The sequence below is a fragment of the Balaenoptera borealis genome, assembly GCF_965194805.1.
Source record: "Balaenoptera borealis genome assembly, chromosome: 6".
Lineage (NCBI taxonomy): Eukaryota > Metazoa > Chordata > Mammalia > Artiodactyla > Balaenopteridae > Balaenoptera > Balaenoptera borealis.
In genome coordinates this window covers 133,232,867-133,260,628 of record NC_138863.1, presented here as the reverse complement: position 1 = coordinate 133,260,628, position 27,762 = coordinate 133,232,867, and the positions used below count along the sequence as shown (strand labels likewise).

The following is a 27,762-nucleotide window of genomic DNA, read 5'->3' as shown; positions in this document are numbered from 1 at the left end:
TCCTCGTCCCACCTTGCCTCACCTGGGCTCCTGCATCTGCACAGTGGGGTCCCTCACCCTGTCCCTGCCTTCGTCCTGGCCCTCAGATTCACTCAAGCCTCTGGCCCAGGCCCCGGAGCCCCCTGTGCTCGGCCAGCTGTCAGTGTCATTTATAAAAGCTCTAAAGGCTCCCCTTGGACTTGGCCCAAAGTCAGGATTCTGGGAGTGGGACTCGGCAGTGGTCATCATGACCTGGAGTGGTGAGGGGCCCTTTGGAGAGGTGGCCGGCTTGAAGGATGAAGGGTGGAACTGTGCAGAGGGACCTGGGGCAGGCATTTCCGACAGCCGTCCTGGTGGGTCACAGATGGGGGGCGGGAGGCCTGGAGGTGACCCGTTGGCCTTGGGAGAAGGTCCTGTGGAAGAGTCCCTTGTGTGCAGGCCGGGGCTCATCACAGAGCCTGGGCCCAGCTGCACTGTTAATAGGGAGTCATTGAGGGTCGTAGAGCAGTGGAGGTGCCAGACACCTGGGGGAGAAGAAGGAGTCGGGCTCCATAACTCGGTTCCCTGAGAGCTCGGATGAATTACCCCACTTCTAATACCGTAGGGGCTAATATCCATCCCTACCTCACAGGATTGTTGTCAAAACTGGAGCTGATTTCATTACTGCCCCCGATGCAGTGCCCACAGGCGGGAAGTGTGCAGTGCTGGTGGTGGTGATGTAACCCATGTGAGTGATTATCAAGGCTGGGGGCTGGACCACCAGGCCCTTAAAATCTTGGAGCCCCAAGACCCATGCCCCCAGGAATAAAGCTGTCATTTATTGTTCGGTGGCGGGTGATGGATGATGGATTAAGGCTCTAAATCCCTCTGCTTTGCGTGCCATCCCAGGGTTGTCCGTGTTCAAGGCGCCGCTATCCCGCCAGGCTCCAAGGCTGCCGGTAAAACACTGCAGTGGGCGTAGGCCGCCGTATGTGGCGAGTGCTGAAGTGAGTATGAAACACAAGAAGTACTGGCAGGCCGGCGGGAGAAGCCGGGGGTGCCCTCTGCCGTGTTTCCTTTGCCTGGGGCCTGGCTTCTCTGGGATTCAGCTCAAGGTGAAAAGAGCTGGGAGGTGGTCCTGGTGCCAGGCCGACGGCTGAGGCCAGCCACACTGTAGCCATCTGGGCTCCTGTCGAGTCCTTTTGTTCACTTCCTTGCTTTTTAAGACCAAAAGGCAGTCTCATGTTTTAGTCTCTAAGCACGTCCAGGTCTTGGGCCCCTTCGGGGACGTGGGTGCAGTGGACTACTGATACCACGGCGGGACTGACTGACTCTCCACGGCCCCAGTGCTACTCTCTGCCTGCCTGACCTCGGGGGCACGGGGGCCTGCTGAGCTGAGCCCCTTTGCCAATACAGATGAAAAAGGCCTTAACCTGCGGGCCCTGCACAGCCCACCCTGGAAAGGTGCTTGGTTGCCCGCACGGTAAGCGCTAAGAGCCTCCCGAGCTGGCCTGTGCACCCTACAGACTCATTAGGGCTGGACCACAGAGGAATCGCAGAGCTAGGCAGGGATTGTGTCTGCAGGCTCCGCAGCTCGGCAGATGTCAGTGAGCTGATCGTTTGTCATTTTTTATTAATGAGCGAGTGCCTGATTCATTATACATCTGAGGGGCGAGCCAACCCAGATGGGGGGGAGGAACATGGAGACGCACAGCCACCACGGAAGGGGTGACGTGGCCCCGTGTGTGAGTCTCTTCTTCCTCTTTCTCCCCAAAGGAAACAAGTAAGAAAAGGCGCCTGTCTTGGGCAGGCCAGGCTCAGGTGGCCGTCTGCGTGATGGCAAAGGGGAGGTGGCCGGATGAGATGGTCCCTTAGCCCAGGGACTGCAGCTCTTGGGGAGCTCTCCGTGGCCACTTTCCCCGTTCTCTCCCGTTCAAAGTCCCCCGCTTACCTGTGCCTTGGGGGGCAAGCAGGGGGAAGCCAGGCCCCCCAGGCCCAGGGCTCTAGATGGAGGAGAGGCTTAGAGAGCCCAGACGTCTGTGCGGGAGCCTTTCGAGGAGACCTGGAATGCACTTCGGGTGAGCTCTGGCCCCAAAGGCATTTACTAAATGTTTGTGGGGTGAACACATGCCTGCATGGAGACGCCTCCGAACAGAAGGGCGCAGCTCACCCACCGCCCCGCCAGCCCTCACTCTGCGCCAGGCTTCCTGCTGGGCGCTGGGGACGCGGCAGTCCTCGCTCTCCGGGAGCTCCTGGGAGTCTTGGGTTCTGTCTGTCCTGCCACCACACCGGCCGTGGGATCTCAGGCGCTCTGGTCTCCTTATCTGTAAGATGTGCTGAGCAGCGTCTGCCCGGCTGCCTCTCCCGTGGGGTGGATCGGCCAGAGCTGCGAGAGCTGGAAGCCCTGGGCAGTGGCCGTGGGTCCACCAGGAGCACCTGGCGTCCAGGTGAGCTGGCCAAGCGCGCCGGGCCCGGCAGGCGCGGACTGAGCTTTTGCGCTCTCGGATCTGTGAGGAGATACGTAGCAGCTCACTCATCACTGCTTCACTGCCGCGCGCACTGAGCAGGCGCTCCGCGATGCCGGGCGAACGAGGGGGTCTCCAACAACCCCCGCGAAGTGGGAGGTGGGCCCCGCCCCCATCGGTTGCCCGTGGGTCTGAAGTGTGAGCGCTTCACAGGAGTGGCCACTTTTCTAGCTGTTTGCACTGGTGTTTACAGTATCTGCTTCCTCGGGTTGCAAGATGATCAGAGCCCTGGAAACAGCCCTTGCTGTGGCTGGACCGCCAGAGGACCTGGCGTAGACTACTCACAACTTGACCTTGTTAAAGTTGAGGAAGGCTTCTTGCCCCAGGTCGGCAAGCCAGTGAGAAAATGATGGCTTCTTCATCGTGGGGTTGGGAGGGGCCTTGGGAGACCCCGGGAGCACGAGGGCTGCTTTAAGGTCCCCCGAGAAGGGCTGTCACACACACTTCTGCTGCCCGCTCCACCCCCAGCCCCCAGCTGCGGACTGCGTGAGCCATCAGTGCCCACCCCTGCCCCAGCACCCCGAGAGGACCAGCCCCGGCTGTGGAATCCACCCCGGCCATTTCTGCTTTGATGGTGCGCCGTCTGCTTTGCTTCAAGCCCTAGGATGCAACAGACATAACAGACAGATCTTTATTCTGTTGTAATCAAATGCTTAGTGGCTTTCAGTCGGCTTCATTATGGGGATTGTACTTTCTATTTTTAATTTTTTTAAATTAATTTTTATTGGAATATAGTTGATTTACAACGTTGTGTTAGTTTCAAGTGTGCAGCAAAGTGATTCAGTTATACGTATACATATATCCACTCTTTTTTAGATTCTTTTCCCATATAGGTCGTTACAGAGTATTGAGTAGAGCTCCCTGTGGTATACAGTAGGTCCTTCTTAGTTATCTATTTTATGTATAGTAGTGTGTGTATTGTCAATCCCAGTCTCCCAATTTATCCCTCCCCTCTGTTTGCCCTTTGGTAACCATAAGTCTTTTCTACATCTGTGACTCTATTTCTGTTTTGTAAATAGGTTCATTTGTACCATTTCTTTAGAGTCCACATATAAGTGATACCACATGACATTTGTCTTTCTCTGGGGATTGTACTTTTTTTTTTTTTTAATTTTATTTATTTATTTATTTATTTATTTATTTTTTATTTTTGGCTATGTTGGGTCTTCGTTTCTGTGCGAGGGCTTTCTCTAGTTGCGGCAAGTGGGGGCCACTCTTCATCGCGGTGCGCGGGCCTCTCACTGTCGCGGCCTCTCCCGTTGCGGAGCACAGACTCCAGACGCACAGGCTCAGTAATTGTGGCTCACGGGCCCAGTTGCTCCGCGGCACGTGGGATCTTCCCAGACCAGGGCTTGAACCCGTGTCCCCTGCATTGGCAGGCGGATTCTTAACCACTGCGCCACCAGGGAAGCCCTGTACTTTTTAAATAGAGGTTTCAGCTGCAGATATGCAGTATCCCAGCACATTGTGGGTCACCTGGAAACCTACTCACATGACATTATTCATTATGGGAAAAATGCATCTGGGGTCCAAATCATTGATTTGCAAAACGCTAAACTTGAGGAACACAGCTCATTTGTAAGTGGGAGCAGCCTGGATTCAGAATAAAATCAAGGGTCTGATGTACCGTGTCCCACGCAGGCCCAGACAAGCCACGAGAGGGCGAGGCCGGGGGAGCCCTGCCAGGAAGGCTCGTGCTCTGAGGAGGTGGGGTTGGGGGGGCCGAGGGCAGGAGGGAGGGTGTGTGCCGGGACTGCAGGCACATTAGGTCAGCGAAAAGGCCCATTCAGCAGCCAAATGGCCGGTTTGTGGGGAGATCAGAGAAGTAGGCGCTTTCCAAGGGTGGTAACTAGATATGGCCGTGATCTCCTGGGCTTTAGTGGAGCCAGGGTCCAGGGTGAGGAGAACCCGTTTCTGAGTGGGAGGCTCCGTGAGGGTGGAGTGGGGACAGGAGGCCAGTTGGGGGCCTGGGGGCTGCAGCGGTCCTTCCGCGGGGCCTGTGCACGCCACACACCTGGGCAGGGCAGCTGCTTCCAGGGAACGTGGCCCCTGTAGGCGAGGGAGCACAGTGGCCACGGCGGTGGCTTTGTAGCCAGGCCAGTTTCCTCCTGCTCTCTCTGGTATGGCTTCCTTGGGGCCAAGACAGCTCAAAATGATCCTCCGGGTCTGTGAGTCCTGTTCTGTGCTGACCCGGCTGTGTCTGTTTGTCTGGGAAAGAGAGGGAGGGGAGTGGTGGGCTTCCTGGAGGAGGGTCCCCTCTCTTACCCCTGAGCCGGGCATTAGACACAGTGTGGCGTTTGGCCTCTCTAGGACTCTTTTAAGTCACAGAAGGACATTTCTTTAAAGCCCCCTTAAGCTTGGTGGAAGAGAACCAGCTCAGAGTCATTGCTGCGTGTGGAAGGTCTGAACGAAGGGTAAGCAAACGCCTTGGGAATGGGTATCTGGGGATGGTTGGGGGCGCGGAGAGCAGCCCCTTTTGTGGGGTGTTATTCATGGTTGGGTCAGGAGCCGTCCCATTCTGGCCCGGGGGGAAGAGAGGACAGTCATGTCCTGCGGTCCTGCCCCCTCAGGCCACCTTGTTTCCATCTGTGAGTAGCCTTGGGGGTGGGGGTGCGGAGGTGGGGCAGGCGGGATAAATCCAGCTTGAGCTTCTAGAATGTTCAGAGGCGGACTGTAGGGCTTTGGGAGGCTCCGGAATGGCCACGTGCCCTAAGTCAGGAAGCATCTCGCTGGATGAGCTCAGAGCACGTAGCTTCTGGGCCAGTTCTCAGCTGTCAGGGGAGGACTGCCTGCCGGCCCTCACCACTGCTGCCGGATGCCGCGGGCTGTTCTCACCACGGCAGGGAAGTGGCCGTTCTGGGCGAGGGTTCCGTCAGGACAAGGACCGAGGCTCTGTGCCTTCAGCCTCCCTCCCGCCTCCCACTCGCGGACCTTGTGCTCCCTCGAGGCTGAGGCAAAGTTTGGGTCACTTCCCTTGTTTTCTTTTCGTGGGCTTTGTGGTGCCATCTGAGGCCGTACCACCCAAGAAGGGGTCTGCTTTTTCGTTTTGCTGACCCAGGAGGTTTGGGGATGAGCTTTCTGTGTAATCGACCGAGACAAACCTCTGACCCTTTGCATCTCCACCAGTCCCATCTGGTTTGGCCGTCTCCTGCACACCCTGCTGTCCCAGGAAGTAGCCTTGACTCAGCACAAGCCCTGCTGCTCGGAGTGGGAAAGAAGCGTGCAGGCCTGGGATCTGGAGGCCCTGGTGATGCCCGGCCTGCGAGGGGAGACCCGTCTGGGTGTGGGGCCTCGCTGGGGGCTCTGTTCCTGGGGCCAGTGGCTGGCCATGTGCCCTGGGCAGGTCAGAAGAGGGGCGGGCCGCCTCCAGCCCGATGCCGTCTGCCCACGGGCCGTGCCGTCTGCCCACGGGCCGTACTGTCTGGACCCTGCGTGAGGGATGCACTGGGTGTTTATGGTATGGGATTGACCTCTTGCTCCTTAGACTGAAAGCGATGCACACAGTTCCTTCCCGATCCCAGGGAGGACCGTGCAGGCCTGGGCTGCCTTCCTACCTTACGCGTGGGTCCCACAGCCTCCGCCTTCTCTGTAGGAACGTGTCTTGCTTTCGGGGCTCACGTATGCTCCTGAAGGCATATGGGGGAGGGCCCAGAGGGCTGGGGCAGGGCTGGAGTTTGGTTACACTCAGAGGGTCTCGCGTGGTGGCGTGGAGTTGGGGAACTTCTAAAGAGGAGCGGGACCCAAGAGGGTTAGGGCGTGGGGAGGGGGTGGTTGGTTCCAGAGCCTCCCTCCTCCAGGTCAGTTTCTTCCCCCACCCCTTTCCAGTCCTGGGGTAAATCTCTAGCCTCTTGTACTTCTGTTAATCCCTTTACGAAAGGCAGGATCTCCCTTTGGGGGACAGAATGGCCGCTTTTCATGATGCCTCGAGATCAAATGGGGGAAAGGGTACAGCATGGCGTTGGGGGTGGAAAGGGCTGAGGACGACAATGATATTGACCCCTCCCCCCCAGGGGGCCCCCTCCCCCCTGTTAGCAGAAAATACAGAATCCTTCCACTGGCTCAGCACCTGGCAAAAGTGGGCAGGGTAGAGGCTTAGCAGGATCAGGGATCCTGGCAGACTCCCCTGGCAGGTCCACCAGCTGTGTGTGATGGGCACTGCTTGTCCCAAGGTCATTGCCACGTCCCCCCTCCCTGTGGAAGGGAAACGAGGGAGGAGGAGTGAATTTCCGCAGCCTGGGAAGGATTCCACACTCAAAAGACAAACTCCATTAGTGACATTTTAGCTGGTTGGGGTCGGTGTCATCCTCCCGTGACCTCTGTGTATGAAGGGCCACCCTGCCTGGGGTGGGGTCTCTGCTCCCTGGCTCTGTGGCTCCCAGTGCCCACAGGGAGCCAGGGAACCTTCCAGAGATGGCAGGGGGACAGTGGCCTGCGGTCCAGTCTTTCACCACCTCACTGGGCACCTTGGGCAAGTCACCTTCTCTTCCCAGGCCTCCGTCTCCCTTCTTACCAGCATGCCCTCTGGTCCGGATGGACCCCTAAGGTCCCAGCCAGCTCCCTCTCCCTCTCTGGGGGCGGCAGGGTGGGGAGCCTGAGGCATCACAGCCCCCCAGCTCCGGACCCTTGCCCCGGGACAGCCCAGCCCCTGGGGGACCAGCAGGCAGGCAGCTTCTCCCAGCAGGAAGGCGCCTGCAGCTCCCAGGCTGGGAAGGGTCCCTGCAGGGAGGGGTACACGCTGCCCACAGCGGCAGCCGGATCCCCGCAGGCCAGCAGCCTTTACATTAGCCGCGTTGCTGAACGCTCCCGAGCGCGCCAGCCGCCCCGGTCATCAATGATTCACGCGCCCCGCCTCCCTCCCGGCGGCCGCCTGATGTCCCCTCCCGCGGCTCCGTCCCCCTTCCCTCCCGGCCGGCTAAGTTGAAGGAGGAAGGCAGCTCTCCGGCGTCGCTTCAAGTGGAAATGAGGAGACGGCCGCTCTTGTTTGCACAGGCCTGGCCTGCAGCTTTCCCCGGCCCCGCCCTCCCTGGGTCGCCGCCCTCCAAGTTTGAAGTCAGGAGAATGAGCTGGGCCGAGGCCGGGCGAGCTGGCTGGGGGCGGGGAGGGGGAGGAGGGGGAGGCAATGAAAAGAGTTGGGAGGGGTGGGGGTTCGGGACTTTGCCCCCCGCCCCCCGCCCCCCAGAGAAAGCAACGCGAAAGTGAAGTGACTCCTGCTTGGGGATGGGGAAGGGCTAGGTTGTCAGGGAGCCGGTGGAAGGGAAATTCACGTAGTCAGTTGCCGGGTTTCTTCTCAGCTCCTCCCTCTGACAACCAGCCCCTCAGACTCTCCCGGTGCCAGCGAGAACTGTGAACCGGGACTTTCTTCTGAGACCTGGCAAAGCTGAGCGTCTGGGAGCTCAGACTCCGCCCCTGCAGTTCCCCGGTGGTCTTAGCAGCAAGGAGGACTCGCAGAGAAGAATCTTTATTGTCTGCGGAGCAGCTCCGAGTTACTTGGAAAAACATGTGGGTGTTAAAGCTGCGCTTCCCTGGGAAGATGTTGTGTTCGCATGAGGAACAAATTTGGGAAAAGTTGAGCTGAGGAGAGGAGGAAACAAAATTGCATTCAAAGAGAATGTTCTGGAGGCTTGGCAAAATCTGCAAGACACTTTCTTTCATGGTCCCTTTTTAGCATTCTTTTGATTCTTCCTTCTTTTGGCTTCCTAAGAGTCTGTACTTGGCGTGGCCTTCAGGGCCCCAGGAAACAGGCCCCCAGGGGTCCTGAAACTGGGGGACTTGTTCCAGTCGGGGTGATGGTGCCCCTGAGGCCTTGTGAACTGCTCCCTGGTGTAGAGGAACTCAGGGGAGGGACAAGCAGGGACAGAGGACCCCTCAGCCCCTGTCGTTGTTTGGGCTGGTCCCTGGGACATTTGTGTTTTCCCTTTGCCAGGTGGAAACAAAGTTAGGTAGGGAGGTGAGGCCTTCCTGGTGGCTGCCTTTGGGGGAAATGGTGAAGCAACCCCATATCAAATCAGAGTGTGATTGTGCGAAAGGAGAAGCGTCTGGAAACCCACAGGTAGTGGATAGTAGGGAAACAACCGCTGTCAGCTCGAAAGGTGCTTCTCAGTATTACAGAGCAGGGGTCCCCAACCCCCAGGCTGTGGACCGGTACCGGTCCGTGGCCTGTTAGGAAGCGGGCCATACAGCAGGAGGTGAGCGGCGGGCGAGCCAGCAAAGCTTCGTCTGTATTTATAGCCGCGCCTCATCGCTAGTATTACTGCCAGAGCTCCACCTCCTGTCAGCATTATGGTGAGTTGTATAATTATTTCATTATATGTTACAATGTAATAATAATAGAAATAAAGTGCAGGGTAACTGTAATGAGCTTGAATCATCTCGACACCATCCCCCACCGCCACCCCCCACCCCGGTCCGGAAAAATTGTCTCCACGAAACCCGTCCCTGGTGCCAGAAAGGTTGGGGACCGCTGTTATAGAGGGAGACCCTTCCCGGCAGAGGGAGCAGCATGTGGTCACCCTCTGAGGGGGCAGGAGGAGAGAGGAAAAGTCACTGTCCCTGGCAGGTGGTGAGGGGCCAGGGGAGGGTGGGGATGAGGTGGGAGAGGAGATGGGCCCCCTGATGTCACAGACCGTGAGGGTTGGGACCCCGATCCTCAGGGCAGCGGAAAGACGTGCCCGGGTGTAGTATGGGAACATCCCCCTGGCTGCCACGGTGAGGCAGGGCTGGAGGGACAGGAGCAGGAGGCCTCGGAGGGGACTGAGACAGGGCCTGGGAGAGGTGAGGGTGGCCTAGCCTGGAGTGGGGTGGGGAGGGGTGCTTCCTCCTGCCGGCTGCTGGTGAGTCGGGGCAGCCTGCAGTCAGGGGGCCGGGCCCTGTGCATTTGAGCGCAAAGTGCCATTCGGTAAAATGGGCACAGCTCAGTCTTGCCCGTTTGTGGTTTTTAAACAAATCGTGATCCCTACTTTCCAAACAATTTAGGGGTTTTTTCCTAACCAGCCGCATCGCAAACTTTTGAAGCATGAAATGACTTTGGCTGGACCCCGCCAATAGGAGCCTTTCCCTAGATAATGGATTTTATGAAATGGCTGTAATCCTCCCAGGTAATGAGTGAAAGCTACACTCTCCAGTTGGACCCAGCATTCCTCTTCCTGATTTATGATATATTGGTAAAAATAGTAAACTGATAGCAGTCGCAAAATAGTCATCCATCACCAGGCGGTGTTGCTTCAAGTATAGGAAGGTTCCAGAAGGGGGATGCCAGTGAAGGAACAGTTTGGCAATCCCAAAGGCATAAAGCACCGGTGAAATCAAATCTATGCATTTGTACTTTGAAGTCGGAGGAATGGAGTAAAGAAGGAAGGGAATGCAAGCAAGCCCATTCCCAAAGGTCAAGGGAGTCCCCTCCTGGGCTCCAAACTGCAGGGGGTCCACGGCCCTCTCGTATGCTTGGGTTAGTATTTCGTTTCTCTTTCTAGACATTTTTGGAAATGTTCCCAATTTCTAGTATGTGTAAGTATGTTGGGCTAATGTGTAGTATTGTGTTTTAAAGCCAAGTCTATCAAAGGTCTAAGTGGCATCTGTGTAATTTAACTAGGGTTGGAGTACAGAGCCTCCAAGTGTTAGTTGGTGCCTGAGAGACTAATGCTCTTAGGGGAAAAGCTAGCTTTGGTTTGCAGCATTGTTTTCACGAAATTGCCTCTGTCTCAGTGAGTTATTTCATAGCTGTGGATTACTTGTGTCAGTGCAAGAGGAAAACGTGTCCTTCATTGGCTGAGTGAATGAATGAATGAATGGGGAAAACTGTGGGGATCCGTCTAGTGTCTAGGCAACACCCCCCCCCCCCGCCCACCCCCTGCCCCGCCATTTTATAGCTGAGGAAACTGAGCCCTGGGAGAAGGGAGCAACTTGGTTTGGGTCTTTTGCTTGAACTGGCGAAAGCGATTGGCGTGGGATGGACCCCGGCCAGGGTGCGATTCTCAATGACATTGACCCGAACTGGAACTTCACAGGTGACACTGACCCACAGCTGTGTCAGCCTAGTCGCAGCCCCTCACTGGAGGGCAGGGCGTAAAGTCGGCAGTACGGGCCCCTGTGGTGAGGCTGCGTGGGTGTCTCTGCCCTTCCCGGTCCCACGTGCCGGATCCAGACCCTGCATCTGCCGGGGGGGGCCGCCAGCTCCCAGTCGGAGCCCAGTGCCGGGATCCCCAGAGCCTCGCTCCGGAGGGCTGCCGTCCTCCCACCTTGAGCCTCCCCTTCCTACAGAGCTGGCAGCCAGCAGGCATGCAGTAAATGCCACCCGTGCCCACCTTTCAGTTCAGTAAGCAGCTGTCGGGCGCCAACACTGAAACCCAAGGTTCAGTAAGAGATGGTTGGAAAGGCAGAGGCCACTCGGGATTTGGGACAAGGCTGTCAACCCCTGTCCTTGAGGCCAGGACTCCTGAACTGAAGAAGGCAAATCCCAGGACCTGGAGAAACTGATTGGAAGCACTAGTCTTGAATGGGTGAACTAGGAGAACGAGGCAGCCCTACCTGTCCTCCAGGCCACGGCCCCTGGGCTGCCGCAGGGGACCTGACACTGACACCCCTGGGAGCCTTCCTTATCCCAAGGTCATGGCTTTCTTCTCAAAGACAGGACTGCGTCCCCCTGCATCCCCGTGCCTGCGCTGAGCTGGGCGTGCCCCTGTGAGCATTTGCATTGCCGATGCACGGGAGGGGCTGGCTCCTTGGAAACGGAGGTGAGACCTTCCCTCCGGGGGTCCTGGCAGGGCTGGAGATCCTGGCCCAGGCCTTGCCCACGCCCCCTCCTGCCATCGCCAGCCCCCTCCTGCCATCGCCGCTGTGTCCTGACACCCGGCCAGCCACACCTGCCCAGGACAGAAACTTTTCTCTCCCTCTGTGCACCTGGGCTGTCCGAAGGTGAGCACTAATCACCTGTGCTCTTACAGGTGTGGGTTTGCGAAGGACGGCTTTTGTTCTACGAACCTCTAAATCTATTTAATACCTCTTCCCTGGTTGTCCATCATTATGACACATGATTTTCCAAAGGATTTACTATTAGTTAGCAGCACAGGGCTTTCTCCCTGGGGTCGCAGCTACTTGCAGTGAGAAAATGCATGTTCAATGTAGCAATTTGTCTTTTTATATATATATATATATATTTATGATAAGAGTAAATGAGTTATTGTTGGAGACTTCAATATTATTGCAAATTAGGTGCTGCACATGGCGCCGGGCCCATTTATTACGTTTTTCAACTCCCACGGCAAGCACACCCGTTCAGAAATCAGTGGAGAGTTCGGGCCCTTCCCGAGGGGGAGCCCAGGGGGACGAGCAGGGTCTGGGCATGACGTGGCACTGTGCCAGGGGCGAAAGAGATGGGGAGCCGCCTGCGGGGGCAGGGAGGGAGCACGGAGGTCGTCCTCGTGCCAGGCGGTCAGCAGTGGGCAGCTGATGACCCGGTCAGCAGACTGGAGCTTCCTCCATGTTGGCGGCAACATGACCCCAGGCTGTGCCACCTGCCCTGTGACCTGCTCCAGGTCCACGTGGGGTGGTAGTCAAGGAGCTGAGGTGGAAGGTCTGGGCCCAGGGGGGACCCCTCAGCCGTGACCTCACTTCCGGGCTGGTGGTCCCCGCCGCGGAGGCTGCATCTGGGTTCTGACTTGTGATGAGCTTCTCAAGGATGTGGTGGTGGCTTGACCCCTGCTGACCCTGTCCAATAGCCACCTGCCCGGTCTAGAGGTGGACACGGGGGCTTCAGGATGCTTGGAAGAGAGCTGGGCCCTTGTCCACCGGAGTTGAAGTCCACAGGGCAGCGTGAGAGGGCCACGTGCCGTCAGAGCCAAGGAGGGGTGGGCAGAGGCCCTGGTACGCAGCCGCTCCTTGAGGCTGGAGGCCCGGGGGAAGGCCGCCAAGCCAGTGGTCAGGGACACAGGCTTCTGGAGACCGACCAGCCCAGATCGGAGTCCTGGCTGTGTGTCACCTCGTGTTTGCGTGACCACGGACGAGATGCTCAATCTTGCTCCAACCTGCAGTTTCTGTGCTGGAAAACGAGGCTGGTAACCCATAGGTATCATTGGGATTCAATAAACTCGCATCCATGGACCCCTCAGAGTGGTACCAGCCCAGAGGAAGGCTCAAGATGTCACTTGTTCAATTTACCCTTCCCTGGGCTTTTCTGAAAATGGGACGCTAAACCTTAAACATTAATTATTCACTTGATCTGGTTACAGTAGTAACATGTGAACGGCAGACCAGAGGGATCTATCCACACTACCACCCAGACAGAGCCCGTGGTGAAATCTCGGACCGCGCGCTTGCCATCTACTCCTGTGTTCACATATTATACACACACGTCTGTCTTCTTTTTTACAGACGGGATCTTCTTGTATTGGCTGCTTTGGAACCTTCTCAGGGGCCAGGGCATTCTGCTCACTTCATGACCCCTTGTCATTAAAATTCTACAGCTGCTGTCCTCAAACTTTTTGGTCTCCGGACTCCTTTACACTCTTAAAAATTGTGGAGAACTCCAAAGAGGTTTTTTGGAGGGGGTTGTATCTATTGATATTTACCATTTTTGAAATTCCAACTGAGAAATTCGAAAGGTATTTTCAGCTCATCTTAAAATAATAGTCACAAAGCCACTCCATGTTCATGAAAACAAGCCATTTTCGTGAAAATATTTTCCAAAGCAACAAAAAAATTAGAAGAATGGCATTTTTTCCAATTTCACATACCTCTTAACTGCCTGGCTTAATAGAAGGTAGCTTTCTCTTATGTTTTCTGCTTTTGATCTGTTCCATGGTAGCCTCTGGTAACTGGCACTGTCCACTTGTGAGAGAGCAAGAGTGCAAAAGATAACATCTTAGTAAAATATGAAAATAGTTTGACTTTGTGGAACCGCTGAGAGAGCCTTGGGGTCCTCAGGGATCTTTAGACTACGCTTTTTAATGCTTACAGAGTGTTTTCACCTTCACGCTTGAGGCTGGGCCGTGAGCATCCCGAGAGCGGTCAGAGGCTCCCTGGACCCCTCCTCTGAGCATTTGGCTGCATCTTTCTCCCCATTGCCTTAAAATGGGACTGACGTAAAACCTTTCTTGTTTGCAGAGTGTGTAACCACTGAGAGCATGTCACGCCTCCTCGGTCACCTTTGGTATAGATGCCCGGGGTTCTCAGCCGGCCCACAACCTCGCACGGGTCGACTTCTATGTCCAGAGGCTGGTCCAGGAAAGAGCTGCTGCCCCCAACATCTGGCCACAGGGGAAAGCCCTCAGCTCCTGCCCGTCCTCACCCCAGAGGGCTCCCGGCCTCAGGCTGCCATCCCAGCTGCCACCCCCAGGGCCAGAGTGACGGCATTGAACCGCACAGGGCCTCTCTTCCAGAACCGCCCCTCAGGCCAACAGAGCCTAGTCTGTGAGGGCTCAGTGGGTCTGTGCGAGGGCCCCTGTTTGCCTTGGCATTGGTCTGATTTCTCGACTGGCTGGCCAGCCCTTTTCAGAAATTGGCTGGCGTGTTCTGAAACTTTTATTTTTCAAAGAGAAAAATTCCTGGACCTGGAGCAGGGGGAAAAGAAAAAAAAAGTTAGGATAATAATCAAAATAACCAGTAGAAAAAGTAGAATAGTGAGGGTTTGGAAATACTGAAAGTCATCAGAGAACGGAGTAGCTCACCCATCAGGAGAGAGGCTCGTGGTGGGTGGGTGGGAGACGCGGCCCCCCATTTATGTGGAGCAAGGCTATGCCGACATCTCCCTGCGTCAGCGTTTGGGAGAAGACGGATGTGCCTGGAGGTGGCCGCACTCCTGTCTGTAAGCAGGGTCCACGTCGAACATCTGCGGGTGGCATCCATCATTCGTGACCTGTAGCATTTGTACTGGTTGTTTATGGTCTCTTGGCATGCGTTGTTTTCTCGGGGCTGAAATGTAGCACGCTAATGAGGTATCTCTCTTGCTCAGGAGGACGCGGGTGGCTCGAAAGACACCTAGGCAGCATGCTGCCGAGTTTGTCAACAGCTGCACCCCGTGGCAGCTGCTGTACCCGCAAAGAAGAAAAGGGAGTGGGGGGGGGGCAGGGGAAGCTGGGAGGAGCTGCAGCCGGGGCACAGTGGGGGCTAGATGCCCGGGAACCTCAGCTCAGCCAAGGGTCTGCCTGGAGGTGACTTTTTGGGAAGTTTGGTTCTGGGACTGTCGGCCCTGGGACCAGCCATCACTCGGAGGCACGTGGCTCGGGGGTGCCAGGCAGACCTGGGTTTGGGTCCCAGCTTTCTGCCCTTTCAGCCTGAAACAGGCCCATTTCTTCATCCGTCAGGTGGGGAGAGGACACCCCCGTTTCGGGAGTTGGGAGACTTCGCCGTGGCCTGGGGCTGTGCTGGGCCCGTGGAGGCGGGGCCACTGACTTTGTACTCGCAGGGCCTCCTGATCAGGGACCTGGGCGCGGGCAAGTGCCACCACCGTCAGCACCCAGCGTCTGAGCAGAGTGGAGGCTGAGTCAGCATCTCCAGCTGGCTACAGGCCCGACAGGCACAGGGCCGGCTCAGGGGCCCGGAGAGGTGGACCAAATCTGGGGGAAGCCCGAGGAAGGACCTCAGGCTGGGTGTCTTAGCCAGGGGACTCGGGCCCCGGGTGCCAGAGTGGCCGAGATGCTTCTCACTTGGAGGGAGGGCACACAGAAGGAAAGTGGCCCAGGTGGGGAAGGGGAGGGGCTTGGGAGGAATTCAAAAACAATTTGCAAGCCAGACAGAGAAAGACAAATATCATATGATACCGCTTTTATGTGAAATCTGAAAGAAAAAAGAAAAGAAAAAGACAACACAAATGAACTATTTCCAAAACAGAAACAGACTCACAGACACAGAAAACAAACTCATGGTTACCAAAGGGGAAGCGGGTGGGGGGATAAATTAGGAGGCTGGGATTGATTGACATATGCACACCACTGTGCATAATATAGATAGCCAAAAGGACCTACTGTATGGCACAGGGAACTCTACTCAATGTTACGTAAAAACCTGTAAGAGAAGAGAATCTGAAAAAGAATATATATATTATATATAATATATATATAAACTGAATCACTGTGCTGTGCACCTGAAACTTACACAGTATTGTAAATCAACTATACTTCAATAAAAAAATTATTTTAAAAGAGAGACAATGTATCCTTGGACTAGAAGAGCCTTGATAGACGCACCATGTCCTGCGTGAACCCCTCCCTGCTTATAGCAACAACAGCAATAATACTACTAGCCGCTCCTGTTTATGCACCACTAGCCATGGCCCAAGCCCTTTGCAGACACCGTCTTTTTTCTTGTCCTCACACCCAACCTGTGTTATTACCTATAAATTCTGTGCAGTCACAATCCACATCCCAGGAGGATTCTAATGGAATTCTGCAAGCTGATTGTAAAATCCACACGGAAGAGGAAATCACCCCAGAGAACCAGGACTGTTCTGTCCAGAAAGACAAAAAAGTAGAATTGGGAGTTTAGGCGGTTTTTAACAAGGATGGTGGCTGTTCAAATCAGCAGAGAAGAATGGATTGTTCTCTTGGTAGAATTAAGACAATGGGTTAGAGAGAGAAAAAAATTAAATCCGTACCCCTGCTCTTTACAAAAATACATTAAAATGGATTCAAGATCTGAAGTTTTTAAAAAAAATCCAACTTATGTAAGTGAACTTCTCCATTCACCCCAGCACGTTGGCTGCCATGGGAAGCCTTACACAAGACACAGATATGAAAGCCGTAAAGGAAAAGATGGATACATCTGACTATATCAAAAATGCATATCTTTTCCCTGACCTTTTTATTATGAGAATTTTCAAACATTCAACAGCGCTGAAAGAACTTTACATGAAAATCCCAGCCCCAGTTCTGCTGTGAACGTGTTCCTCTCCTGGACCTGTATCTGTCTGTCCATCTGTGCCCCTTTCCTACCTCTGCTGCATCTGATGGTTGAGGCATCTCAAAGTAGATTTCCGCCATCAGTGAAATTGTAAACTTTTGTATGAAAAAGATGCCATAAACAAAGTTAAGAGACGTGGCAGCCTGGGAGAAAACACACCACACACAATTGAAGGGCAGGAACCTTCATGAAACAGAGAAAAAGATGGTCCCACTTTTCTAAAATATGGATAAAACATAGGAATAGTTAATTACTAGAAGAGGAATTGTCAATGTAATTTGAATAAAAGGAAAACCCCTGAACCTTAGCATTTAGGGAATAGATCTCAAATTGGCAAAGACTTAGAAGTCGGCTAATTTTGAAGGAAGGGCAAGATGCGTGGAAACAGCGCTCTCTCGGTTGCTGGTACAGTGTCAGCTGGGCATGGGGCTGGGGGCGTGTGGCAGTGGCTAATGACAGTTTCCCTTCTCAGGGTCTACCCTGGAGGAACAGCTGCCCACGGACCCCATGAGGCCTGCACAGAAAGGTCCCTGTAGCCTTGTTTATAGTAACCAAAGATTGCAAACCACCTAAGCAATACAGAAATGGTTAAACAAACGACAGCGTTTCCATTTTGAGGAATCACACACAGCAGTTAAAAGTGAGTGAGATCTCTTCCTTCCGACATGGGCTGATCTCTAAGAAGCATTGCTAATTGAACCATAAACAGAATACATCTCTTACTTGTTCAGTGAAAAGGAGAGAAACTTGGAAAGATAACAGCCGACCTTTACTGGGTCCTTATGGTTTCAGCCTCTTTCTGTCATCTCTATTCCTCAGTATGTCTATGTAGTACTATTCTTCCCATTTTACAGATGAAGACAGTGAGGTGAGGCTTGCCAGGATCACATGTGAACTTGCTTGCCTGCAAAGCTGTTGCTCTTTCTACAACACCTTTGCTTTGTCCAGACCTGAAAATATGGTACCTGCACAGAGCAATGGCTCAGGAAATTGAATTCCCTCCCCACCCCCAGTTTTCAGACCTTGCTGTTCATTCAAATACTGCAATATCTAAAAGCATATACAGCTGCGGATCAGGCACAGCATTTAGGTGCAAGCTGGAGAAGGTAGGGGGCATGTCATGGGCAGGACACTTTGCAGAGCGACTAGTGTCCGGGGACGGTTCCTCCTCCCTCAGGGCTGGCCGGAACTTACCTAGGACGCCTTACCGGCTGAGCAAGCATCTCTGCTGGAGAAAACAAACTCCTCAGGGTGGTGTCATGGAAGGCCACTCCCCCTAGTGCCCCGCTGGGCCTTCCCTGACCCGAGGGGCTCACAGAACACCAAGCTGGGTTCAAAGCCTTGACCCAACAGCCAGCCTCTCCCTAAAGCTCATCAGAACCCTCCCGCTGCAAAGATGCGTGAGATCGAATCTCCTCCGAGGAGCATGTTAAAGTCCCTTCACTGGGTTTGAAACATTCACCAGAGAAAGAAGACGAGTGAGGGATGACAGATGGGAGGGGGCTTGTCTCCCGAGGCTTTGTAGCTGCAGAGCGATGGCGTGATGGAGGGATGCAGGGGCGGCCCAGCTGACAGAGGTGGTGCCTTCTCAGGAGTGGCCTTGCTCCGCTCTGTAGGCTGGGTCTGGCCAGCCGGCAGGGAAGAGCAAGGCCCTGCTGGCCCCAGCTGAGGCGGGCTCTGGAAGGTCCCCGGGGACAGTCGGGGGCAGGTCAGCGTCAGGGCAAGCAGCCAGGTTCCAGCAGAGCGGAGACTCACTCAGCAGAGGCTGATGCTTCAGGGCCCTGTTTGCACGGCCCCCTCCATGGCCTTATGATGAAGCATAGACTCATTATCTGGTATCTTTCTTAAAGAGCCTCCTCCACCCCAACTATATAAGCTTCAGACCCCCTGGAGCCTGGACCTGTCACTCACACGGCAGGCAGCAGTGGGTTGAAGGGCAGGAGGTCTGAGAAGCCTCTCAGGAGTGGACCTGGGGCCTGGGAGGGGCTGGGCCTTAGCCCTGGGTCCGCAGGTGATGCGTCTGCCCCAGGCTTGATCCCAGCCCCCCCGGGGTGACCATGGGGGCCGCTTCCCCCGCAGACCCAGAGTGGGAGGCCCTTGCTGCCCACTTGTCCATCATACCGTGTTAGTCTGAGCTTCCTGAGACTGGCCTCCAGACCTGGGGGATGTCCGTGTCCTTTATTTGTTTCTCCGGGGCCTTGAACATAGACACCTTAGAAAGCCTTTAAGTAAACTCCTTTGATGAAGTTTAAAAATGACCACACATCCTTCAAAAGAGTTATGAGGATATAACGTACATACAGCAAACAGCACCCATCTCTTTTTTTCTTTTCTTTTTTTAAAATTGAAGTATAGTTGATTTGCAATGTCATGTTAGCTTCAGATGTACAGCGGAGTGATTCCGTTATACATACATATATATCTATTTTTTTCAGATTCTTTTCCCTTATAGGTTATTATAAAATATTGAGTGTTGTTCCCTGTGCTATACAGTAGGTCCTTGTTGTTTATCTATTTTATGTATAGTAGTGTGTATATGTTAATCCCAAACTCCTGATTTATCCCTCCCCCTGCCCCCCTTTCCCCTTTGGTAACCATCAGTTTGTTTTCTATGTCTGTGAGTCTGTTTCTGTTTTGTAAATAAATTCATTTGTATCATTTGTTTTTTAGATTCCACATATCAGCAATATCATATGATATTTATCTTTCTCTGTTGGGCTTACTTCACTTCATATGATCCCTTCTATGTCCATTCATGTTGCTGCAAGTGACATTATTTCATTCTATTTTTAGGGCAAAGAGCACACACTTTAAGTGTACAGTGTGGTGAAATTTTGTCATTTGAACACATCTATGTAACCAGCATCCAGATCACAAAACAGACCAAGGCCAGCATCCGGGAGCCCCTGTACCACTCTTAGTCTCTACCTGCCGGGGCGACCCTGCTCTTGTCTCTGCTAGCATCTCTTGGCTCTGCTTGCTTTCGTTCTTTATATAAATGGAATTATGCACTGCGTGTACTTTTGTGTCTGGCGTCTTCTTTATGTTTGGGGGATTTGTTCATGTTGTTACCTGTCGTTGTGGTTTGTTCACTCTCATTGTCGAATAGTATTGATTCCTTTTTGGTGAATACAGTGACATACACTGATGTGTTCCAGTCTTGATGGACATTTGGGTTGTTTCCAATTGGGGGCTGTTCTGTGCTGCGTGTGAACATCCTTGTATGGTCTCGGTGGGCATACGTGTGCATTTCTGCTGGGGACCTACCTAGGAGTAAAACTGGGATCTTAGGTATGCATGTGGTCAGCTTTAATAATTACTGCCGATCGTCCGAAATCGTTGTACCAGCTGCCTCAGTTTTGATTCTGGGATTTGCTATTACAAGGTTTTTTTTTTTTTAATTATCTGTATTAACACCTAGGAAAAACCATTCGGATAGAGATGGATCCATTACAGTGTTTGCTGAGCCTGTGAGCCCCTGATGGGGAATTAAAGAATTGTGAACTTCAGAAAATAGACCTGGATGAATATTCACTTACACACTGACCCAACCACTCACATATTTGTTCTTCCCCCAGCCACAAATATTCACTGTGGCCTCCTCCCTCCTAAGAAAGAAAAAAAGAAAGACAGAATCCTTTGTACAGTCAAATGTGTTCGTTATTTCTTGTGGCCAATAAAGGCTCTGACCAAGGAAGCCCATCTCTTTATACAATGAGGTCCATGCCGAGCTGCCTAAGCAGAATCATGGGTGCAGTAAAGTCACTTGTAAAGTGTTGAAAGACTTGGCTGAATAAAGGGGAAAGTTTAAATAAATTGACGCCCGTCTATGGAACGAGACGGCATGAATCCGCTAAAATGATATTTATGCAGAATCTTAATGATAATATAAAAAACTAAAAGCAGAATATAGCATTATGTACACTGTATGAAACATTTTTAAAACTCATATTCTGTAGCAGAAAGAAAAAAAGCAAACTTGGTTTAATTTTTCTAGTTTAAAAAAACCTTTCTTCTACTTGACACCCTCTGAGCTCCCGGATTCTGTATCCTTTCTGCCCTGTCGGCACCGCCCCCGTGTCCGGGTGCCTCCACGGAGGGGCTGTGTGCGTGCGTGTGTGCGCGTGCGCGTGCGCGCCGGGCACTGCACCAGGGGCCCCGCCTGGGGCCGCCTCCTGGATCTCAGCAGTGCGTGTGGTTCGTCGCCCAGCCAGGGCAGGGACTTCACTTTCTGTGGCTTCTGTGTGGCCCCCGTGCCCGGCCCTGTGCCTTTCCACGGCCGGCTTTGGCTTAGGCGAGAGGCCTTGGGCAGGCATTGCCCAGCCTGGAGGAGTTTGCAGAACAATGGGGGAAACGGATCTGGTATTAGGGAATCTCTTAGTGGAAAAGACCAGGTGTCAGGAAGGCCTGGAGGGTCAGTGCAGCCGTGTCTGGAGGGGGGGGTGTGCCTGGCTTCGGAGCTTGACGCTGGTCGGTGAATGGCAGGAGGTGGTCAGGTGTGCCAGGTGGAGGTGGAGAGAGAGGCCTGTCCGGAGGCTGCCACAGGGTCTCTCCAGGTGGCGTCGATCCAGGGTGAGCCCGGATCCCAGCGTTGTGTGGGGAGAGCTGGCCTAGGAAAGCTGTGTAGACGATGGACAGCACCCCACGTTCACCAGTCTGCCCCGGCTGCAGCCCTGCCACAAGCTGGGCTCCTGGGCGGTTCTCAGGCTGGACTCACTTAATGGCCAGGCTGTAACCCTGCAGTAACTGTTACTACTTAGCGACCACTTAGGAATTACTTGGTTACTCATAATTACTACTTAGGAGTTTGTGGACCAAAACCCGTCCGTCGATTGCAATGCAGTGTGTTAAACCCTGTTTGCAGGCTCCCGCTCTAATGAGGAGCTTTGAACCCACCAGAGCCACCCTGCCACGTGACGGGGACCCTTCAGCCAGCGGAGCATACCAGTAATTTTCTTCAGCATTTAGCTGAACTTCCACAGTTGGCTGTATTTCAGCAGTGAGGATTTTAAATGCCGGTTAAAATGCGCATATGGAGAAGTGAGTGTGCATTTCAAATGTGTCAATTTCGTATGCGAATGGTGCGGGAGCCCAAGGCTGGGAGTAAATTGGAGTGTCCAGGGGTGCCAGCCAGCAGCCCGTGACCTGCCTGCGCGCACGGTCTTGAGCAGGCGGGATGTGCCTGACTTTCTACCCTTCGTCCCGTTGGGGGCTCTTACGGGGAAGGAAAGGGTTTCTTTAAGGACCCTGAGCATGAGGGATGGGAAAGCAGAGGGTGTTTCTCTCTGCAGACAGGCAGCACTGAGGGGCTGCCAGCTTAGGGTCCACTGTCCACACGCTTGGTTTCCTCCCAGTGTTTTACATGAATGTCTAGCACCTGGCCATGGGGGTTCTACTTGTTGGGAATTTTAATTAGAGAATTGGACAGACTTAATTACTTTCCATTCAGATTTAAAGCAAGGGGACGGATTCATTTTTCCTCATCTTTCCCAGCCTGGGCAGGGCCACCTTATCCAGGTCCGGTCTCTGCGGTTTTACCCTGTTGTCTCAAATCTCCCCTTCCTGCCCTGGGCCTCCAGCTCCGCCCTCAGGAGGGGAAACCAGGTCACTCTGTGGTTATTAACAAACAAACACAAGCCTTGTTTGGCCCCACTAAAAGGCAAAGCTTGTGGGTTTGTGTCCATGCCCTGGGACACCCGAGACAGCAGGGATCCTCCAGAAAAAGCAGGCGGGAATTGCGTTAGGACAATTGAGGCGTCTGCATATGAGAGAGATTATCAATGGCTAGATTATGTCTTCCTCGCGCGGAATTTGATCTGTACTGGTTTTGAAAAAAAAATTGGTATATTTTTTAAAATCTAGGGCGCTGAATCATTGTTTTTCGACATCATTCTTGTATGCAAGACCCAGCTCGGCTTCCACCTAGGCAGAAATATAGATGTTTCTACCCCAAGGAGAAAATTTTGAAATGAGTCATTCTGTTTAGCCATCCTTAAAGGGCAGCATCTCTTGGTGGAAAAAGCTACTCGTGTTAACGTAGTAACACGGCCTCTCGGAGCCTCAGTTTCTGCATCTGTAAAATGGGGGCTGAGGCACTAACCATATAGGCTGTTTAATCCAGTTATCTGTGCAAGTCTGTCTGTGTACAGAGGTCCCATTAGTGTTATTACTTTTTCACTGGAGACCTTGCATGTGATGCTTTCAGGAAAAACAGCTCAATTCGGAGCTCTGGGCCCTACTTCCCAATGCCCAGTCAGTTACCCAGGCCACACCCAGAAGTGCCGAGGCTGGTACAGTGTCCAGCAGGAGGAAGGCTCACCCCTCCTCCCACCCCGAGGGCACCCCTAGACATGGGAGGGCAGGTAGGAAGAGAAAGGGAGGGCAGAAGGAGCTGGCAGCACAACCGTGCTGAGTGTTGAGGGAGAGCAGGGCCCCTGATGACCCAGCATCTAAAGAGAGCTTGCAACGGGCCAGGTCCTTGGAGATGGAAGGTAACGACGGACTGGTAAGACCCGACGTCGTTGGTCGATTCCAGAGGACACTGCTGTTCAAGTACAGGGTGCGGGAGATACTTCCCTGTTGCTTGGAAATCAAACAGCTCAACCGACTTCAGGGGTCTTACTTGACTGTGAGTCTACGGCGGTCTCTGGATGGACAGTTTGGCCTGGGGCGGGGGCGGGGGGGCACTCACTTCTGGAGGAAGGGGTGTGTGATGGCAGGAGTTTCACCTTCAGAAGAAGCCCAGGGCACGGCGAAGGGTGGGTGAGATCAGGCATCACGGGGCAGGAGCTCCCCGTGGGTCACCAGGATGCCTCACCCACCAGGAAGGGGCGAGGGTGGCAAAAGCGGAAGCAGGAGAGTGGTGTTCAGGGCGGGGGCACCCAGCTAGCGGGCAAGGTGGGGCCCAGGCTCCGCTCTGGTCTCCCTGTGAAATGCAGGCGGTCCCTGAAATTCCCTTGAAGTTTAACATGTTAAACACAGCTGGAGGGTTGGAGACAGAGCTGGGCAGAGGGCAGGGGCTGCAGTCACAGGGCAGAGCTGTCGGGCCCCTGAGGCAAGGCCCGGCCCAGCCGTCTTTGTGGGTGAAGTGTCCGCGTACCCCCCGCCTTGTCTGTCATCTCCCTCGGCTGTCTGTCCCTAGTCAGACAGTGGGACATCACTGCCTTCCGAGATGTTCCCTCGTGGGTCCCACAGACGTTCTGGGCATTACTCTCGACACTCCTTCTAGCCTCCAGGACTGACACATCTGGTCTGGCCTCATGCCTGGGCTCACATTTGCTCTTATCTGGGTCTTTTTCTTTTTCGAAGTCAGGTTTATTAAGGTATGATTTACATACAGTAGCATTCACCCTTTGGAGGTGTACAGTTCCATAAATCTTAACAAAGGCATATAGTCATGTAATCCCCAGCACAATCAAGATATACAACAGTTCTCTCCCCCCAAAATGTTTCATCCTGTCCCTTTGCAGTCTCTCCCCTGCCTCATCCACAGCCCCTGGCAACCTCTGTTATGTTTTCTGTCCCTGTAATTTTGCTTTTCCCAGAACATCACGTAAATGGCATCATATAAAGTATGTTTAGCTGGGATTTTGGAGAGAGAAAGAACAGGGTCCCTTCAGTCCCTGGAAGGAGGTCAGCCTTCTATCTGCACCTGCTCTAACGAGAACGTGCAGACTCTAGTCAGGCCTACGAGGAGATCACCTGGAAGGCCGGCCTCGCTGCAAAGGGAGTTGTGATGTTGGCAGAGATTTGTTGAGCATTGGCTACGTTCCTTCCTTAAATCCCCACAAGAGTCATAGGATCGGTATCGTTATGATTCGGTATCTAGGAGACAGAGGCTCAGAGAGGTTCAGTAATTCACTAAAGTTGCACAGCTGAGATGTGAGCCCAGTTCTGTCATCTTCACTATTTTGTGCGGTTCTTGAGCCGAGCCTTAGACAGATGTTACTTACTAGTGACAGGTAAGGCTCTGGCACCTGATGGGTGGTGGCGGGTAGCGAGGCGCCTGGACCCGTGTCTCCAGTCCCTGTCTAGGGCCGGGGGGCCTCCTTCCAGGTGAAATAATCTGTGCCTCGGACCCTCCCTAGGAGAAAAGTGTGTTGAGGCATGACTTGGGCAGGGGAATTTGCACCCTGCTGCAAGCCTCCCTGTCTTCTGTGTTGTACGTTTGCAAGGCTGTCACCTGAGGTTCTGCAGGGGGGAGGGGGTGCTCCAGGGACCATGGGCAGCTCCCAGCAGGCAGCCCCTTGCCGGGCTCATACCCACACAGAGCAGGTGGGGTCACACTCACCCCCTGCCCGGGCCCGGCCAGGCCACACCAGACAGGGGAGAGGGTGCCCACCTTGGAGAAGGCAGGGGCCAGGGCTGTGGGGGAGTGAGGTCGCCCGCACAGATGGCAGCGTGGGCAGACACGGTACCAGAGGCTGCCCCACTGCACATGCTGGCCAAGGGGAGGGCTCAGGGAAAGGACAGTATCGCCGTCCGGGGACCAAGTGCCACTAAACCTTATGGGTAATGGGTTTTCCATCCCCTGGGTAATAGGAGACACCAAACAATGAGGACATTACTTAGTGAGTCCCTCACCTCCGTGGCCCCATTCAGCAGACTCGGAGGAAGGACATTGCCCAGCATTGAGCCGTGTGTGGATTTAATGGGGTTTCCAGCTAAACCTTCCATCAAATTTACGGCTGTGCCTGTCTCCTGACCTTCCCGCTCTCCCACATTCTTTTCGGAAATGAAGCTGTGTGCAGGCTGGGTGGTGTCACTTCCCCGGCGTCGGAGATATACAGCTGTGGGCCCGGGTTGAGATGGTGGATTTAATCAGGCTGGGTCCCGCAGTGCACCTGCCCCTAAGCCAGGTGACATTAGAAGAGCCGCCAGGGTCCAGCTGACCTGCACGGAGCCAGCGAGTTCTTATCCTGCCAGCCACACACCCAGACCCAAACCTGGCCCACCTCCCTGCTGGAGCGAGGCCTGACATCTGCTCACCCCACCGGGCCAGGAGGAGGGGTCACTGCACCAGATTCTCCCAAGAACCCCCAGCCTCCCTGTTGCTGCCATCAGCACGGGGCTCCCGGACTCACTTCTCCTTCTTCCAGCCCCTGTGCTGCTCCTCAGCGCCCTCTCTGCCCATTTCTTCCCCTAAATGCCCCCTCCTACCTCTCTGCCCATCCAAATCCGACTGCCCTTCAACTGCCTGCTCAAACATCACCACCTCCAGGAAGCCTTCCCTGATTGCCCTTTCCCCAGCAGGAAAGCTCCCCTTTCTGGGAACTGCGGGGGCACCATAGGCACTGACTCTGTGGGGCATGCTGCCTGTTAGAATCTGCAGCCCCGAGTGGACTGTGGGCCTTGAGGGCAGGCCTGTCTCTCTGTGTCCAGCTGCCGCTGGGCCTGGTCCACAGAAGGCACCCATTATTGTGGACACCGTCCCTGTCATTGCCATAAGGCCTTACGATCAGACCCCTGCCCCAGAGAGTGAGGATGAGGATGTGGTCGGGCTTTGTGGATGCCCCACTGCGAACGGGGCAGGCTTCAGGCTCGCAGGTGGCCCCTCCTCACTGCCAGGGCGCCAGCCTCTGTGTGTCTAGACTCTGAAATAACTGGCCCCACGGGAGATACCCCTGCACCTGCCTGCTCCAGCCTGGAAACACCGACCAGGCCTTTCTGACTGGCCTGGCCGCCCTCCCTCCCGTCCCTGGACGGGGCAGGCAGCTTCTCCTGCTCCTCTCTGCTCTCTTCGGGGACAGCGTGTGTTTTCCCGGCCCTTCCCTTTCTGACCCCGTGTTTGTCTGACTGGCTGCCTAAGAGGCCTGTGGCGGAGGCCATAGCAACAGGCATCGTCCAGCGCCCACTTGGACAAACACAGCACGCGAGGCGGCTGCTGGCACAGGGTGGCTTCTAGCAGGTGGGCAGAGTGACTCAGGCTTGAGGCCTCGGCGGGGGATTCAAAATCAGATCGTCTCCGCCCCCTGGAAACCAAGGGAGCTTTGAGCTGGAAGTTCTCCTCGGACGTGTGCGGGACGGCGCGCAGACGTGGGCCGTGGTCGTTACAGTCAAGTAACCTCTGTTAGTACAAAGGACTGTGGGCCAAAACTGGACTTTTCTCCCTCTATAGCTCTAAGAGAAGGAAAAAGGGAAAGCGCACCTGTTTACTGAGCACCTATTATGTGCCAGATCTTTCTGCGCCCGTCAGCCTGTGCTCCTCAGGCCAACCTCATGGAGGGGGAATTCCTGGTCCCATTTTACCGAAGAGTTTAGGAAGGGGAGGGCTACGGTCTGACCTGTACTGGGGAAAGGTCACACTAGCCTTCCTGATGGGCATGAAACAGCAGGGGCAGAGTGGTGAGGCCAGGAGACTGCTTAGGGGAGCTTCGACTTAGACAAGCAATAACGAGGGCTGGGGCAGGGCTGGGGTAGGTGACAGATGTGCTGGCCCCGAGCCACGTCCAGTGTGTGGACTCGGGCAGGGAGGAATCCAGGACGACACCAGCTGAACGGATGGCGTGGCCTTCACCAAGATGGGGGGCCCTGCGAGAGAGGGTGCGTGGGGAGGAGATGGCGAGCTCTTTCTCTGTTGGACGTGTCACCTCCACGACGCCCAGGGCTCGTGCGAGGGACGGGCAGAGTGATCCCATGCTCAGAAGAGAGGTGTGGGCCCGAGATGCAGCTCCAGACACACATGGTGAGAGACAGGCATCCAACACAGCCATGTTTTTTCTCGGTAGGTGCCAGGGACCCTCCAGGAGAGGCCTTGAGGCTTCTCAAACGAACCTCGAAGCTGGTCCCAAAGGATCCCTGTGGTCATTGAAAGCAGGTGCCTAGAAGCCCTGTCTGAACACTCCTCCATCGCAAGTGGTGGGCAGTGCCAGCCACAGGGACCCCAGTGCGAGGGAGCATCTGTAAATGCAGCCCAGGGGCAACCTGGGAATATCCCCGCATAGTGAATCTGGATTGATGCTCAGCCAATTAGATCAATTCCAGCCAGAGCACCGAGCCTGTGATTATAACCCTCTTAACAGTGTCCTTTTCCTTGCTGCGCTGGGTGCTGGCATTCCGAGTGGCTCGTGTGATCAGCGGTGGGGAGAGCTGCGTGTGGCCGCTCGCTGGCGCTGGCGAAGCCCAGGTCGGCCCCGTTTGAGGTTGGCCTTGAGTCAGCTCGCGCCGTGTGCTGGGAGCCTCTCAGAGGACACGGGTGTGCACAGATCACGATGAGGCTAATCAGAAGTTTGGGTATTTAGTGGGCTGTGTACACAGCAATCATTGTTGGCAAGGGCCCTTCTCCCACAGAGGCCATTATTCCGGAGCCGGGTGCTGTTTGCCTGGTTTTGTCTGGACCACGATTTGCATCCACTTGATGGATTGTCAGGGTCGGGGGGTCTCCTCCTGG

At 54.5% G+C, this 27,762-nt stretch overlaps 1 protein-coding gene across 4 annotated transcripts in view; it reads left to right on the top strand.

The window, feature by feature from the left end:
• The window catches only part of GLI2 (GLI family zinc finger 2), a 248,308-nt gene that overhangs the window by 117,632 nt on the left and 102,914 nt on the right, over nucleotides 1–27,762 (top strand). Inside the window, exons 1-2 of one of the 4 annotated variants that reach the window (XM_082396095.1) lie at nucleotides 97–4,287; nucleotides 4,830–4,897. The exons of 2 other annotated variants lie outside the window; for them this stretch is intronic. The gene's annotated coding sequence lies outside the window, so the exon portion shown is untranslated. Of the gene's footprint in view, nucleotides 1–96; nucleotides 4,381–4,829; nucleotides 4,898–27,762 lie in introns of those variants that run through there. One more of the 4 variants, XM_082396094.1, reaches the window with a different exon arrangement.